Below are 18,210 nucleotides of genomic sequence, written 5' to 3'. Positions count from 1 at the left end.
ACTTAGTCGCATTCAGTGATTCTGATCATGGCGGATGCAAAATCGACGGCAAATCCACAACGGCTGGATGTCAGTTTTTAGGAAATCGCCTAGTCACATGGCAGTGCAAGAAACAGACGTGCGTCGCTACATCAACATGCGAAGCTGAATACATTGCTACCTCAAGTTGTTGCTCCCAAGTTCTTTGGATCCAACAACAATTGCGGGACTACGGTTTTGAATTCCTAACTACTCCTATTTACGTTGATAATTCTGCTGCTTTACAGATCACTAGAAATCCTGTGCAGCACTCAAAGACCAAACACATCGAAATCAAATATCACTTCATACGTGATTGCTTTGAGAAAAGGCTAATCGGTGTTGTTAAGGTCCACACCGATGACCAACGTGCCGACCTTTTTACCAAAGCATTTGACAAATCAAGATTTGACTTTTTATTATTGGTAAACGGCATTAAGGTCAAGCATGAGTAAACCAACATCAGAAAATCATTTTTGTAAATACCTTTGTGTTTTAAATTTGTCTTAGTTTATTGATTTTAGGGGGAGTAAATCCAAAAATCGGAAAATCCAAAAACATCGAAAAATTTCAAAAACACAAAAACAATAGAAAAACAAAAATGAGTTTCCTGGCGAGCAAAAGAGAAAATGATAGTACATCAGTGGTCTATCCAAACCTCTTTAAACCTTAAATGAAAAACGATAAGCAGCTCTATATAAGATGTATCGGTAGGCTCACAATCATTTTAAAGTGTGCAGGGTGATATAAACTTAAATCGACTGAAGATCAGGTGGGAACCATTCATTGGCATATGGTCTTAGTACCGAAATTTCGTTTGATAGATTGCCGAGGTTCTGAGATATTCGGTCTTTATGCTGCTTATCCTCTGTGTATCATGGTTGTATCTTTTACCGAAAAATAACGGGGACGCAAGTCTAGATCTTCCATGATACTATACATACGTGTACATATTACATACTGCATTTGACCTCAATAAGTGATAAACAATCACATGTCCATACAAATAAGTGATAAAATATCACATTTATCCGGGAGTCAAGTTCGTCTCTCTGCTGTACGGAAGTACTGACCTGTTCACGGACTTGCTCCTGTGCCCTCATGCATATGAAAATCAAGTTCCTCATCAATAAGTGATTATATCACATAGGGCTTGCTCCCGTTCGTCGTTTGGTGCATATCAGCACGACATTAGCGGTGATGTCGTTTGATAACACTCAAAGGATATTAAAATTGTTGCCTTTCGAAATATTAAAACTCACCTAAAATCTGTTTTAATATAAACTTTATAAAAGCCAAAAAGATTTTATTTCTACTTTATTTTCGATCGTACGATGTTGGAGCTCGAGTCTTCGTTACCTGAAACCTGAACGAAAACCGAATTGACTAAATCTTCATAAACGGTCGAAATTTGCATGTTTTGAAAGTTAAAGACTAAAATTGACAAATTTGTAAAACTTTCAAACTGTCGGACGGTGTTCGATTGTGACATGGTCATTTGTGTGTCATTTGTTTATACTAACCATTCCAAGCAGTTGTTCTCATTACGCGTTTAGATTTCTTGCATGTGCAGATCCTAAAGGCAAGGAGAACATAGTCGATGACAAGCCTTGGAATGAAGACACGACGCGAAGGCACTCAAAAGATGAAGATGATCGAGTTGCCGCGGACCATCATCAACACCTCAAGGATCTCATTCATAAAGATCAAGTTTTTCACGAGCATAACTCAAGGGGGAGCTCATGTTAAGGGGGAGTTTGTCAACACACTTCCTACATGATACGGGTAGTTTGTTGATACACTCTCTACTTTCAAGACGTGAAGACTTTGAAGATCCTCCGACATTGAAGACTTGAAAGGACATCAGAGTCTTGAAGACATGAAGATCAACGATGATCAAGATCAAGACAAATCTGCACCCATCGATGATCGAGACAAAGCTACAGCCAGGGGGAGTTTGTTGGTGCACTTGTGTCTGTACTTTGTCTGTATTCAGTCTCAATGTAAAACGATGTCTATATTTGTCTTGTAAGTTTGACCAAGTCAACTATCCTCCTAGTTTGACTTGACCAAACAGTTAGTTTTTGAATGTAACATGTCTAGTTCGAAGGATGTCTCATCGAAGGATAGTTTAGATCCTTCGATGAGCTCGAAAGTTGAACCTTCGATGGATGGACCTCGATAGATCACCCTTCGAGGTCACTGTGAACCCTTCGATGGAAGTCTGATCGAAATCTTTCGATCAGTATTCCTGATCCTTCGACAGGTTCAACGTCGATAGATGATCCTTCGAGACATCTATCGGATCCTTTGGACAGACTTGCTGTGTTCGGGTATATATACCCATGCAGTGTGTTCATTTCAGTTAGACAGATACACACACAGATAGAAAGAGATTGAGAGCATTCTGTCCAGGAACACACACACACTTAGAGAGAGTTTACAAAACTGATTTGTAAACATTGTGCTTGTAACCGGAACCTTTCATACGTATTAATACAGTGGTGTTAATCGGTGAACCTTGTGTGTTTTGTGTTTATGCTTGTCTCAACTCGGTTGCACTCTAGCTTGGATTCCGCACTCGCTAGTGTGTTAATATAACAAGGTTAAGGTTGAACCTCATCCTCCACGAGGGACCTCAGAGATCAATTTTATTATTACTGGGAAACTCATCACAGCCTCTTATGTAATCATCCTTCATTCTTGGTTTAATTAAACTTAAAGCCGTTTTTGCCCATTGTTATATGCTTATGGCAGTAGAAAGTCCAATCTATATATTTTTAGATATTTCCCCTTTTTAATTTTGAAAAAACATGCTCTATCTACACAGTTGATAGTTAATTTTTTTATTTCTAAGAACAAAAGCATATTTCAAGTTTTGAAGAAAAAAAGAAATTATACCTTGAATGTCTCCATTACCATTTGGATTCAAAAAGTCTGTATCTACTGCCAGGTAGGGTGACTTAGAATAGTTGTCCAATATATCAAAAGCAAAATGTACAGCTAAACAAGGAAAAGAGAAACATAAAGATTGAGAAAATATTTTGCAGAGCATTCTGTTACCAACCCATTCCACATATCCCAATCAAACCATGCTTGTTTGGACCGCATGAAACACTTTCCTGAACTTCTCCGACCCGCTCATGTATTGATGAGGGTAGTTCAGCTCTCTAGGCTAAAATGGCCACTTTTCTAGGTAACCAATTGTTGCATTTTATCACATACCCAGTCTGAATTAATTATGTTGACTGAAATTGTTGTTTGAGCATCTTAACTGTGTATACCCAGGCCAATTACTTACTTTGATTTAGTAATAGTTTGGAGTTCTTAAAGTTAAACTATGCAACTAGTTATTTATGTGACACAGGTATACCTTAATGATTTTTATTTATTTCCAATATGTTCAGATCTAAATTTGCGTATCAATAAAATGTAACTTGATTTACTTTCTACTAGTGAATGCAGGCACACTTACTTGGAGTTGCTGAAGTTAAAAAACCCATCGAGTGGATAATGTCGAAATTGCTGCTGAAATTGCTCACGGTGCTTTGACTGCAGAAATGGCTTCAGTGGCTGATACCCAGTCCGGATCATTTCCTGTTTCATCTCAGAAAAACGCTTGTTTCTCCCGCCACTACTACGTCAAATCTGTCAAAAAATTTTAGGTGATCTATTTCCATTCAACCCAACCAAACCAAACACACTCTGACCTGTTACATGCCCCACTCGGTTTAACATTGCTATGTGTTTTCTTTAACAGAGCTTATGTATTGAGAGAAAACACAGAAGCAGTGTTTGCTGCATGTGATGTAGGGCATGGAAGATGGGCAAAGCTGCTTGGTGTTTGTGCTATTCTCCATCCAAGGCTGAGGCTAACTGATTTTTTAAACATACATAATGTGTCACAGGAATTTGTAACGGCTACAGAGAAGGTACAATTATTAGTTATAGTTCAACTTTGCCGATTGAATATTTATTAGAAAATAAATTTAAATATTTATTAGAATGAGCTTTGGTTCGAATTTGCAGTTTAGGAGCGAGTGGTAGTGAGAACAAAGGAAAATACCCGACGACCACAACTGATTTCTTGCGAATTTCCAGCTCAAAAGTCAAAACGCAGGTTCGTTTTTTGATGCAGTTGGGATTTTTTGGTTTAAAAACCTGGAAAAACAATTTCTTTTTAAATTTTATAGGACCTATAGAGACAACATGTTGTCTCTATAGGTGAAAATGTTTTTTTTTTTTGTTAGTTTTGAAAGTAAACCTATAGAGACGACACAGGTGAAAATGTTTTTTAAAAGAAAATCCTATGTCGTATCTATAGGGTTTAAATGTTCTTTTTGATTTTTTTCAAAAAAAGCTTATAGAGACTACATGTCGTCTCTAAAGGGCTTAAAAATATTTTAAGAAAATATTTTTTTTATTTGGTAAATATTAATTTATTTTTTGTTATTCTTTAGCAAAGAATTATAGAGACGACATGTCGCCTCTATAAAGTCATCTATAGCAACAACACTTATACAAACGACTTGGGTGACCTATAGGGACGAGGCTGTAGAGACAATATGTTGTAGAGACGACGGACATGTCCTCCCTACAGGCCAAAAATATGTCGTCCCTGTAGGATCTTTTTTCTTGTAGATATGACTAGAGTTTAATAAATATTTGTTGAAAACTAAAATCTAGGTCGGAGATCAAGTTATCCTCAAAAGCATTCTAAACTCTACCAAGACTGTAGCAAGAGGAATGGTCTAGAGCTTGGACCCAAATGATCTAGTTGGTGGTACAGAGATTGGACCAGAATGGTGTGAGGTAAACATTCAGGTACCAATAAAAAAAGATGAAGACTTAGTAAGACCATATGGTTTATTTTCTACAATTCAAGATTGTATTGGTGCATCCATCGCATGGCCCTATCCATTCATCTCGGTATGTATTTGTTAAACTTGTGATACAAATAATTTTAATATCATGGAACTTAATGCTTATACATGGATGGTTTATTTGTAGGTAGTCCATGAGGTTTGAGGATGCAAGATGACTCAAGATTTTATGCTTCTTATTTGTTTAATTGTTTTTAATTTCTTGGTTAAATGTTAAGACTTTATATTAGATAATGTTATAAGTTGTTTATGGTTAGTGTTTTTGTTATGAACATGCTTATTTGAAATATAATGAAGTTTTATCTCTTTCATTAGTTGATGTTATAAAATAACTATTAGGATGTTATATGTTGATGCTCTGTTTATAAAATTAGTTTTATAATCTTATTTGGGATATTAGGACCATTTTCTTGATATTAAAGTAGCTATAACGTTACATCATAGGGGTCTTATAAATTAATTTTTAAGGACGCATGTATGTGTATCAAAAGATTAACAGTAAGTAATCACATATTAGAACATTGTAAAAGTGTCCTAATATGTTCTTTTTAGGACGCTATTTAAGTTGTCTATAGACATATTATGCGACCATAAAATTGGTTTCATAATCTTATTTGGTATATTAGGATCATTTTCTTGGTACTAAATTAGCAATAATGTTACATCATAAGGGTTCTATCAATTAATTTCTAAGGACGCTTGTAAGTGTATCAAAAGATTAAAAGTATGTAAGCACATGTTAGAACATCGTAAAAGTGTCCTAATATGTTTTTATTAGGACACTATTTTGGTTGTTCAAAGACATATTACGCGACCATAAAGTTGGTTTCATAATCTTATTTGAGAAGTTAGGACGCTTTTTTAGTTCCGGGACTTATTACGGCCCCTTTACATGAAACGCTTTTACCGTTGGTCCTATTAAATGAAAGGTCCTATAAAATAACATTTTAGGACGCTTTTGCGCGTACTAAAAACCCACTTTTCTTGTAGTGTTCATATACTCTACAATCCAATTCAACACAAAACATATTCCAAAGGACATTCGATATTTAACAAATGACAGTAGCAATTGATCAGTACATGTGGATCACATTCAGTTTATGCACTAACAGCCCTACGTCATTTGCTAACATCATGCATACCTCTAGTTCAGCTTTACAGTTTTGATTAATAATACAACGTATAAATACCCTAACTCACACCACATCACATACATGCATATTAACAGTTAATCAAATTCATGTATAACCGAAACGAGCAATCAAGAAACAATATAAATCCGAATCCACTAACCGAAAGACTCGATCAACAGGGATGATGTTGCCTCGAGGGGTGGGGGGTCTCCTGCCGCACGATCTAGGGAAGGTGTAGGGTTTGTATTTGCTTTGAGTTTATGTTAAACCAAAACATAACACGTATATTCACATAATAAGGGTTTGGTTTGGGGGGGTTAACAAACTGAAATGGGCTTGAGCCCACTCACTTGGGTCGTCGACCCACTTATTTGTTTCTGTTTGAGCCGGGTACAAACAACCAAAAAATAGTGGGCCAATTAGTGGGTCGAGCTTCGGGTTTTTAAGTTTAAGACTTCAGGTGTGGGCCGAGATGCGTGTGTGCCAAGGTGCCTAAATGCGGCCCAACACTTGTGTGCTAAATAAGTTCGTGACCCAACTCAATTAAGCGATTCATAAAACGTTTAACGATTCGATGCGTAGTAATTAATCATGTTCACATAAAAAACCAAAGTATTTCACCATTTTCACCTCACTCTCTTCTACCCAACTCTAAACTTAATAAAATCTCTCTACTTTTTATATAAAAAAGTTGCATCCACACAACCGCAACTTCGATCTAAACCGACCTATGGTGTGGGCGAAATACGCCTCCACCGTCTTAAGCGAGTCAACCCCGTTTTCCAGATCCTAATATATAGCTATACAGGCATCTTCTTGCGAACCTAGCTTTTATGTTTCCACAACAAATGCAATCTCAACAACAACCGCTCACTCCTCTATCCAAACGCTCCTACACCCAAATCCGTACAGGAAACTCAACTTAAACCCGAATCCTCTACGCACAAAAAAAAGCGAAACCATAGAAAGAAAACTGTGGTTGAGAAGGAAAAAGCAAAGAAGGATTGTCTCGTATATACATGGACAAATGACGACGAGTTGGTGTTCACGAAAGGTTGGCTTTCAATTTCAGAGAATTCATTTTAGGTATAATTTATATTTATTGTAAAAAAATACATTTGATATTTACTGAAACGCTCAACTCCTTTCAAGCGGTCAAACCAAAACTTGAACAACAAAAACGACGACCAATTTGAACTTTACATATTTCTAAAGAAAACTTGGTTATACTTATAGAGTTAACCGTTTTAAACTAGTTACATAACATCCATCATTTACAAAAGATATAAAACATATGTCTTTGGTTAATTGTTTTAGACAAGTAACTTTAATTTACATAACAACCAAAAGTTTGACCCGTTTGCTACAATTAGATCGGATGCATGTCAAGGGCGAGAACTGCTAGTGTGTTCGTTCCAAGCGTCGCAAAACACCTACAATTGAGCTTTACCTATATCACAACAACAAGAATTGTTATCATTTACAAACAAATACACCATACTAACATAGAATTATAACTTTCAACAAACATGATAACCACACTATTTGTCACATTCATTCCTATTCTCTTTTAGACTAATACTATCATTATTTCATTTGACGTGTTCATGGTGGGTCATCATACGGCCATTCCTTTTTATATCCTCGTTCTAGTTCATTTGACCCATTCATACCAGATCATCATATCACCATTCCTTTACACGTTCATTCTAGTTCATTAGACTCGTTCATAATGGGTCTATTACATGTTCATTCTCTAATGTAACATTCTATTCCGTTCGACCCGTTCGTAAAGGGGTCTATTTCACAATCATTCTTTAACATGACATTCTAGTTCGATGGACCCGTTCGTATTAGGTCTATTTGGCAATCATTCTTTAACATGACATTCTAGTTCGATTGACGCTTTGTAATGGGTCTATTTAGAAATCATTCTTTAACGGACTACTATTACTACAATATACTATAAATAAACAATAATTGTAGTAGTAGCGTACCTTGATCTTGAACGCCTTGTGCCTTCTTATGGCTCGGGCCTTCTTCTTTCACACCTAAAATTTCACAATTAACATGCTTTAATCTCATGTTCTCATCTTATTCTTTTCTTAACATAACACATTAATAATTCCTCACATTCTCGACATTAATCGTTTAGCATCATAATCGCATAAAATCATTGAAATCACATAAAAATCTCTATTCTAAGCATTTCATCAAACACTTGGTGTGCATACCTAAATCAAAGCATAATGTACAAGTAGTCTATGCACATTCTTCCTATTTCATAATATTGATTATTCTAATTAATCAATATCACATAATCGTCATCCCACATCAAATTATCTAACAACACTCCATTACATACAAGTTCATACATCAACATTACACCTATTTTGCACCTACATGATCATCATACTTCATCATACTACTACTACAAGTGGGTTTTCACTTTTAGTTGTAAGACCCTTACTTAATTTATATGATTTTCATATATATTTAGATTATAATAGTGTATTTACGATTACATATACACTTGAAAATACGAGTTTGTTAAAACATTTTTAGAAATAAAACATTTCAACATCTTGTATATATATATTCGTCGTTTAAAACGTGACGACGAAACCTAACATGGAAGCTTGAATTCTTGATCGTGTTCGGTTCTTCGTTGAGCTTGATCATCCTCCAGTACTTTACATTATACCAACATTTCGTAAAACATGAAATGTTTTAGTTATACAGAATTTATAAGTATTTAAACAAATCCGTAAGTCAAAACCAATAAATTATTAGCATTGCCAGATTTTTAACCTGTCACATGAAGCGCCGGTTGCTTGGTCTCTATAACCAAAGTGGTCACAAACATCAGTTAAGTTATTGAAGTTATAACGTATTAAAACGAATCCGTAGCGCAAAAACAATAAAGCAGCAAGTTTTGCTGAATTTTGTACCTGTCGTGTGTCGCGACAAGTCCCCTTAAACCTGTCGCGTGGTGCAACAGCTGTCGTGTGTTGCACCCCTGATTGCCTCCTTCATCACGTGGTGCGAAGAGTACACTTTTACAGCACGTTTTGTTTTGAAACCTGCATTTTCCAGCCAAACTTAATCTTTACGAAATCGGACATAACTCATTTGATATTGATCCGTTTTACGATCCGTTTCTTCCTATGTGATTGTAAATTGATTCTCCATCACATGGAGTTAAAATCCGACGTCCAGATTAACAACTTTCTAGGTTCTTAAGCCCTCGCTTATTATCTTTTTACAAAGTTTGCCCCGCTCATGATTTTATCAAACAAACACGTTTGTTACATCCAATTCTCATGAACATCATGTTAAAATTATTTCCTATTATACAAGATTAAAATCACGGGTTTTTATGCATTCATAGACCTTTTTTGCTTATATGCTTATTTTGACCCGTTAAGGGCATTTAAGCACTTTTAAGCATAAATCACGATCATTCATTTCTAGCATCATGTTTCCACATTACTTATCAAATGGTCTTCCACCACAACTATTATTGTGGTGGATTTAATGTGGTATACCATTTATTCCTAGTTTTATCCCTCGGTTTGTCTTTTTACGACAAGATGCATTTTAAGGCATTTGACTCACAAGTATCATGCCTTTCATTTTTATACATATCCTGTAGGATCGTATGTCGACCCGAACGAGTCGTTCAAAGGAGTTTTCGTCAATTACAGGTTCGGAAAACAAGTAATCAACGTAGAAAAAGCTAGTAAATCACTTTAAACACCTTTTTGCATTGATTTGACACTGATTACATGCAAATCTCGATCCGGCAGCACTTCGGTACGAGTTTCAAGACTGTTCTTTCTGTTTCGCTTGAATGACACCCTTATATAGGTTATGAGGTTTCGCTTCAAAGGTCAAGTCCGAATAAGCGAAACCTCCAAAGTGACATACAAGCGAAACTACAATGTGACACATAAGCGAAACCTTCTACCTATGTCACTATAAGCGAAACCTCTTCAATAAACACACTATACTTCCTATTTTCTCGTACAATGTGCCCTAATCTAACATTCTAAGACTAAGACTCGATCCAAGACGAAGTCAACAGATGCCTTGCACCAACAGACTCCCCCTCACATGTTGACGGAGTCGTCCATCGAGTCACGACAATGCCGTGTCTTCACATCTTCAGTCTTGATCAGTCTCTGGGCTTTTCTCTCTATCTTCATCTCTTTCTCGTTTATCACCAATAAACCTCTTCTCTGGAGTGATGACATCTTTAAAGATTCTTCATTATCAACATGTGCTCCCCCTCAAATCTTGATTCATTCTGCACAAAACTCTACCACAAATATAAGTTTTATGACAAACATTTAAGCATATAGACATCACTAAACACAAACTAATCAACCAATCAGATACTGATGAACCACTTGGAACTGTATCATGTTTCTTATCAAAACAAACACACTCTCCCATACCATATATTCATCATGTTCAGCACTTGGAATTTTGAAAAATTGTTTTTAAATATCAGTCGTCGAAAATCTTTTTAACTTTTTCAAAAATTTATGCTAAAACACACCAAAAATCTTTTTGGATTTTCTGAAAGAAAGTAAATGCAGAAATGAACTATTTACAGACAATATTTTTGTGAGTTCGTGCAAGAGGATCATATCAGTTATGAGACAAATCACAAACACCGTTAAGCTTTAAACATTCTCAGTTCTAAACAATTTACCTAGATTGTCAGTATATTGATCCACTTTAAATTTTCACACAAATTTCAATCGATTCGAGATACGATATTAATGTTTTAGAAACTTAAACTTAATTGTGTATCACTCCACTTGAATATACTCCCGTATCCAGATCCCAATGTTCAGTCTTACAGGTGAGTATACCACAGATGATATCTGTAAAGTGGTTATGTGCGAGGGCCGTGAGAGCTCAGGTCGATACTTCCGTATACGCAGAGAGATGACGACTTCGACTTTAGGTGGGTCCCCTTTAGAGGATCTTTTGTTACAACAGCAAAGATTATCAATTTTATTGTTTAATCAGATTTGCTGCGGGCGAGCTTATATTTCAAAGCTTTTTGCAGAAAGTATTATTTGGTGACTAGGTCAGTACTTCCATACAGCAGATGTCCCGGAATAATACCCCAGATATCACTGAGTATAAAGACCTAGTATCTCAGAAAGAGGGACGTTTCAAACAAGATTTCGGGGGTTACCCATATATCCAAGAATAGTTACCCACAAATTAAGCAAGTTTGAATTTAGGTTTATATCTCGTTTCAATTTACTAAACGTGCGAAAATCTACTGACACATCTACAGTAAGATTGTTTATCACCTTTTGACTTTACATTTCTTTAGCGTGCTGTGATAGTCATTTCCTCTTTTTCGCAACAAAACTCAATTTTGAATTTTATCATGTTTTTGGCTTTTTCAAATTTTCTTATGTTTTTGGATTTTCTGAAAATTTTCTACTCCCCCTAAAATGCAAACACATTAAAGAAAATATGAAAACAAACTAAGCTCTTGACCAAGGGAATTCAAAACAAACTGTACAGAAATATGACAACTGATATAAAATCACATCAATTCGCCATTCCTTTGGCGTAAACAATCAGAACTCCCCCTATCAACAAACTATTTTCCCATTTTAGATTTCAAAACACTTAAGTTTGTTTTAATCAAAATGGTTTTTCCAGAAAATAAGTTTGATTGATTTTACCGCTTGTAGTGACGGGGATGTGGTTCATCATCTTGTCTCTCAACAATTTGTAGGAAAATACAAGTACAACTTAATGTCCTTGATTTACCATGCTCAAACAAATTGTCTAACCACTTATACAACAAACATAAACAAACCTCTTTACCGTTTGTATGATTGACATTACCGAATAAAACTCAAGAAAGATGCCGATTCATGCTCCACGTTTACCAACTTGGGAGCTCCGGCAAGTTCTTAGACTCATTGTTCGTAATATGTACCATCCCAGTCACAAACCAGGGATGGTTCTACCTTTTCTTTCTTTGTTTTCTTCTCATAAAATTCTTTAACCCCTTTGACCTTTCGGTCAACCATCTTTCCAAAAATATGCTTTACCCTGGGGTTAAAAACCTTCTCAGCATCAAATTCCAGCTTGTCATTATAAAATTGGTTAGAAATTTCAATTTTACCAATTTTCTTTTTATAATTGTCAGCCCGAAGTGATGGAAATTCTTCATCATTCACAATCGGAACCGAGTTTTCAACTTTTATATCAGCTTCACATTTTGAAACAACTTGTGGCTCAACTAACTTTGTGGAATCAGTTTCATCGCCAGAAGATAGCTCCTCTGATTTTGACCCATCAGAATCATCGCTAGAGCTTTCACCAGCCTTTTTAACAACCCAGCCTTTTTAACAACCTATTTCTGGTTGTCAGATTTAGCTTTCTTCTTGTAAAACTTGTTCGAACTCTCACCAATTTCAAATATAGAATCTTGAAACAATTTTGTTCTATCGATTGGTGATTCGAACTCAACTACTCTTTCCTTGAGTTTATGAGATACTCCATGTTTTGAATGTATTGCCTTAGAACAATCTCTGGCAATATGTCCAACAATGTTGCATCGGAAACAAGTTCTCGTATCTGTATTCTCCTCAGCCATTCTCTTCAATTCATTTTGCTTCTTTGCAAGGAATTCACTATTTGATTCCCTCCAGAAACTTGTCTTTTATTCTTCATCAGTTGATGTACCTGAAGCAAATGACATTTTGGATTTAAAATCACGAACATATTTTTCATTTTTCTGTTTTTCTGTAGGAACAAAACCTAATCCTTTCTTTTTGAAATTACCGTTATGGTTTGATTTCTTTTGGAAACCTGAACTAGAACTGTAATTCTTTTTCTTGTTTAATCTTTGTTGTACTCTTGAGGTGTATTTTTTAGGTTTCTCATTAAGACATAAGTCTTTTATTTCAGAAATATCCTAATGATTTACTTGATCGAAATGCTTATTTCTAAACAACCCCTAAGGGTCGTTTTCTTGATTTATCGATCAAGGGCGTTTTGGTCAACTTTAGCCCTTCTTTTATGACGAAGGACTTTTAACAACATATTTGACCAAAAATCGCACATCTTTGCTACAATCTTAATTACACATATCTGGCTCGGATCAAAGTATAGATCCGTTTTAATACCTTGCTTTAATAATCGCTAATTAATAGCGATGCAAATATCCATTCGATATTTACTCCTGTAAGCATATAACTTGACAAATAATCATTAGTCGATATTGTCAAAGGGTGATATTGTCACCTTTGGACCCGTTTGGCCTAAATGACTGTTTATCTTTGCGAGATGATATTTATTACCATCTCATCTACATGATTCGCTCCGGTTTACACCGTACATTCATATTACTTTTAATTTATTTCTTAATTTCTTTTTGACCCATCATGGCTTATGCCATAAGGTGTCTTTCAAACAATAACGGTTATGGTCAACGCGTGACCGAATTACCGTTTTACCCTTATTATTTATTTTGGTTTACCCTATAAGGTAACCATTCAAAACTCATTGTCTATTAGTCATGTAGTCATTGCATGACTGAATAATCGTATTATTCCTTTTTAACCATTAAACATGGTTTATTATTATAGTCTCTTGTTCCGACCCGTATCATGTCGCGTCGGAACATCATAATTCAAACATGACTTTATATTGTTCATAACCTATAAAGCAAATAGGTAGTCAATAAAAGGTGTAAGCTTTACTTACCTTGCATCCAAATTATGCTTTTCCATGATACTCGATTTGTTTGACTCGCTTCCTTCCCAAGTTTCCACCTAGCTTGTCAAGCGTCAAACTATCATTGTAATTTGTAAGATGGTTAGATTAGTCATAATCAATCACGACTATTCCATCTTACGGGTTTTATGTCGAATTTATCATTCGATCATATCATTGGTCAGTTTGACTTTTAAAAGTCAAACTGTCTATTGACGTAAGTAATTACATGATGTAGTTCATCTACTCGTTTAAGTACTTTGTCAATCATCGGTAAGCATCATTCTTATGCTACCGTTTTAATCACTTATTCAATCAAGTTCACATAACCATAAATCATTGAATTAACACAACATCAATTATTTTTAACACATGATGATATCAAACATCATTTTAACACGATTATATCATCATTTTCATCTCTTCATACAAAACTCATTTGATAGCAGGTATGATTATGTACTCAAACACATAATTTGTTCAAGTATCATCTTATTAATATTATCTATGATGATTCTAATCATAATTATATCATCAATTTCATCATATGATTAAAACCCACTTATCCTAGTGTGGTAAATCATCTAAACATTCAATTCATAGCATCATATGTATAATTTTCACTTAGGGTTTTGTTCCTAAGCAAATATACATCACTAATTCAACCATAGCTTCTATAATTCATACATAATTCGCGATTATGATGTTTCTTCAAATTTCACAACTTCTGAAATAATCAAAAATTTACATGCCTTATCATCCCGTAGCTTGGGTGATCATTAATTCACGTTCAATTGTGAATTTGAGTTTCATTTAAGCCTTCGATTTGATGATTTTGTATAACTTGGGTTTTGCTCCATGGGAGCTTCGCCTGAACGTCCAGACAGATGCACACACTTAGTGTGTGTTATTTTGTTTCATGTTTTTATAATTAAAATTTCAAGTTATCCAACTTTGGCCCCTCATGTTTGGTTAGTTATTAAGTAGGCTACAATCTACTTATTTCCAACAATATTCCCTGTTATTAACTAGGTTAAACATTCCTAGTTAACTTAGTGGGTTCGAGGAGATTACAACTAAGTTTATTTTAAGTCTCGTTAACTCGGGCCTTTTATAAACTTTATTTCCTCAAAAGCCTTCATTCAACTTTTATTTAATATTAGGTTTATTTATTTAAATCCTAATATTCACCGGGTTAATTTTACCACTAACGGTATTTTACCCGTCTTTTAGTATTAACATGGTTTGATTACAAAACCTGTTTTCGGGGTGTTACATTACTCATCAAGATAACCAAATTCAAGCATAATTTTATTCTATTAGGTGATTCTAACTCATAACCATAATAATTTCACATGTATTCATGGATTGGTTGCAACCCACTTTCTACAAAAATCACAAAATCATGAAATTCAACTTACCTTAGGTTAAGAATTCTTAGGCGGTGTTTGTTTTTTCAGATGCAAAAGGTCTGCAGTCTGCGGACCACATCTGCAAATGTCTGCACGAGAAGAGGTGGACCAAATATCTGCGGAGTGTAATAAAAAGAATGTTTTTTCCCTTTCTCTTCTCCCAAACCCCTTTCTCTTGATAACATCCCCAAGCTCATCGTCGTAATCCTCTCTGTATTCTTCACAAAACCAATTCAACACAATAAAATAATAGACTGGCACAATTTACAGAAGTTAATATAACAATAACAAACTATACCGTCTTGAGTAACAAGAGGATGCTCCGGTGGTGGTGTAGTAGCCGTAGATGCGGTTGCCGTCGAGTGAATTTTGGGTTAGGATGATCAGTAGGAATAGAGTAACGCTTGAAGCTATTGCTACTGGATAGATCCATTTCTTTCTTATTGTGTGTTGATGTTTTAAATGCATGTAGAAACTTCTCAGTTTCTTCATGATTATAGGTGGATCTGGAAGAATTAGCGGCAGAAGTCCGGCGACGGTGGAGGAGAATCTCCGATTGGCGGAGAAATTGAAATGAAGAATTGGTTGAGGAGTGGAATTGGGTGGAAGAAGTATGTGTGTCGGCGACGGTGGCGGAGAAGAAGGATGACGGGGTCGGCTGTGGAGAAGAAGCAAACTAGGCTTTTTTTAGATGTGTTTTGAAAGAGCAGGAAGAGGTTTGGAAGAGGTGTGAAGATGTGAGGCCAAGTCTGTTTGGTTTGGAAGAGGTTTTCTAATAAAATCACTTACAAAAAACAAACAAGCTGTAGACTCAAACGTCTGCGCGTAGTCTGCATGGGGTAGACATAAGAGGTTCTGAAGTGCTTTTCACAAAAAAAAAAAACAAACACCCCGTTAGGTTAGATGATGAAGAATTAGTGTTCATGCATACAATCAAGCCTTGATTTTCCTTTCAGTTTTCTGATTTTGTGTTGGAAAGGGGTTTTCCCCCTTCTTTCTCTACATCCGGTCGACACACACACGTGTTTTAAATTTGTTTCTGGTATATCATCTTTCTACTTATCCTAATTTGGCCCCTCAAGTTTGGGTGTTTATATTTTTATGGCTAAAACCTATTCTTTAAGTTAAAATCTTATTTACGCTCTAACCAAGTTCATAATCCTAGTTACCATTCTAACAACCATTATGTGTGTGTGTATATATATATATATGTAGAGGTTCCTGTAAAAAAAAGGTTTTTTGTGAGAAAGTTAAGAAAGAATCAACACCATTAGATCATTGATCTAATGGTTGAGATCATAATGGCAAAATTGTAAATAATGTTTACTATTAAACATATTAATTTTCTAGATTAAGGGTATATAGGTAAATTTAACATTTTTAAATTAAGAAACTAACATTAATGCACATGTAACTTCCCTCCGTCTTTTTTAAACGTCAATAACTTTTTATATGTAACTTTTTTTTAAAATAAAAATTACACCATAATTACAATAACGATCATTTTTTTATCTTTAATATGAGTACCATATTGCTATACTTATATAGAGAAAAAAAATGTTTCGATCAGATGTTTAGTCCATGAATGATGTTATATACTTGCTGAATGATGTTATATACTTGCTGAATGGTGTTATATAGTTACTGAATGGTGTTATATACTTACTGAATGGTGTTTATAGAGATCTTTTAAAAAAAATACAGTTCCTATGATTAAGGTGACGGTTATGGGAAGTTTTTAATTAATTGAATTAATGATAAAATTACTTGTTTACCCTTTTATATTAATTTAGATTTAGGACACATGTCATCTCCACAATATTTCTCACACTTTTAACCTTTTTTACAATAACCTTACCCTATATATATATATATATATATATATATACATATAGGATGAGGATTAGTACAGAACACTAACTATTGCGACAACAAAAAGAACAACTCTAAAACACTATTTTTGGATTTAAGTTTCACGTTTTTTTTTTTAAATTTTAAGTTTCTTACATTCATATGTATTATATATACATTAAAAACCATATTTTTTTTACCCACACGTAGCTTACATACATGTTGGTAATTTAACCTACACATAACATACATATGTGTAGGTTATAGAAAAAGTGAAAATTTTCCATATTTTGTTTTGAATTCTAGTATAAGAAATAATAAATCTTGCATTTGCAACATTTTCATTTACTTTTTAGGTTTTTAGGATTGAAAAAATAGGTGATTCATTGTGTTCTGCGTAGAACCTTCCCCATACATATATATATATATATAGGATTAAGTTCAAGAGTGAACACTAGTGTAGCTTGCGAACTGAGTGAACTAATCCTGAACCATACAAATGTGTAGATCAATGGCCAAGATTTGATGTTGAAATACAGTAGTGTATTTTATGATTTGATGATGAGATCCTGGCCATACACGTGTGCAAATCAATGGCCAGGATTTGTTCACTCAATTCGCAAATACACTAGTGTTCACTCTAGAACCCCACCTATATATATATATATATATATATATATATATATATATATATATATATATATATATATATATATATTAACATACATAAATATGTAAAGATTTTGGAGTGTTACATTTACAATATATATATATAGATATATATATATATAGATATATATATATATATATATATATATATAGATATATATATATATGTATATATATAGATATATATATATATATATCTATATATATCTATATATATATAAAATAGGTACCAACATTGTGATGATTTTTGAAACCGAATAAACGATCTTTATCAAACAACCTTGGAACGAGATTACTATCGAAAAACTGATAACCTCTCTTCAAAGTAGCATGTAATAAATACCACCATGACCATCTTCAACGGCCACTACAACAACCCAAAGAACAACCCAAAAAGCGGTGAAACCGACGTCGACTTGTTGAAGCGTACGATGACATTGTATTCGTAAGGAAAGAAATGGAGCACTTTTAAATTTATTC

This window comes from Helianthus annuus, chromosome 10, assembly GCF_002127325.2.
Source record: "Helianthus annuus cultivar XRQ/B chromosome 10, HanXRQr2.0-SUNRISE, whole genome shotgun sequence".
NCBI classification, from domain to species: domain Eukaryota; kingdom Viridiplantae; phylum Streptophyta; class Magnoliopsida; order Asterales; family Asteraceae; genus Helianthus; species Helianthus annuus.
The sequence above is the reverse complement of the archived record's forward strand: the minus strand, read 5'-3'. Positions refer to the sequence as shown.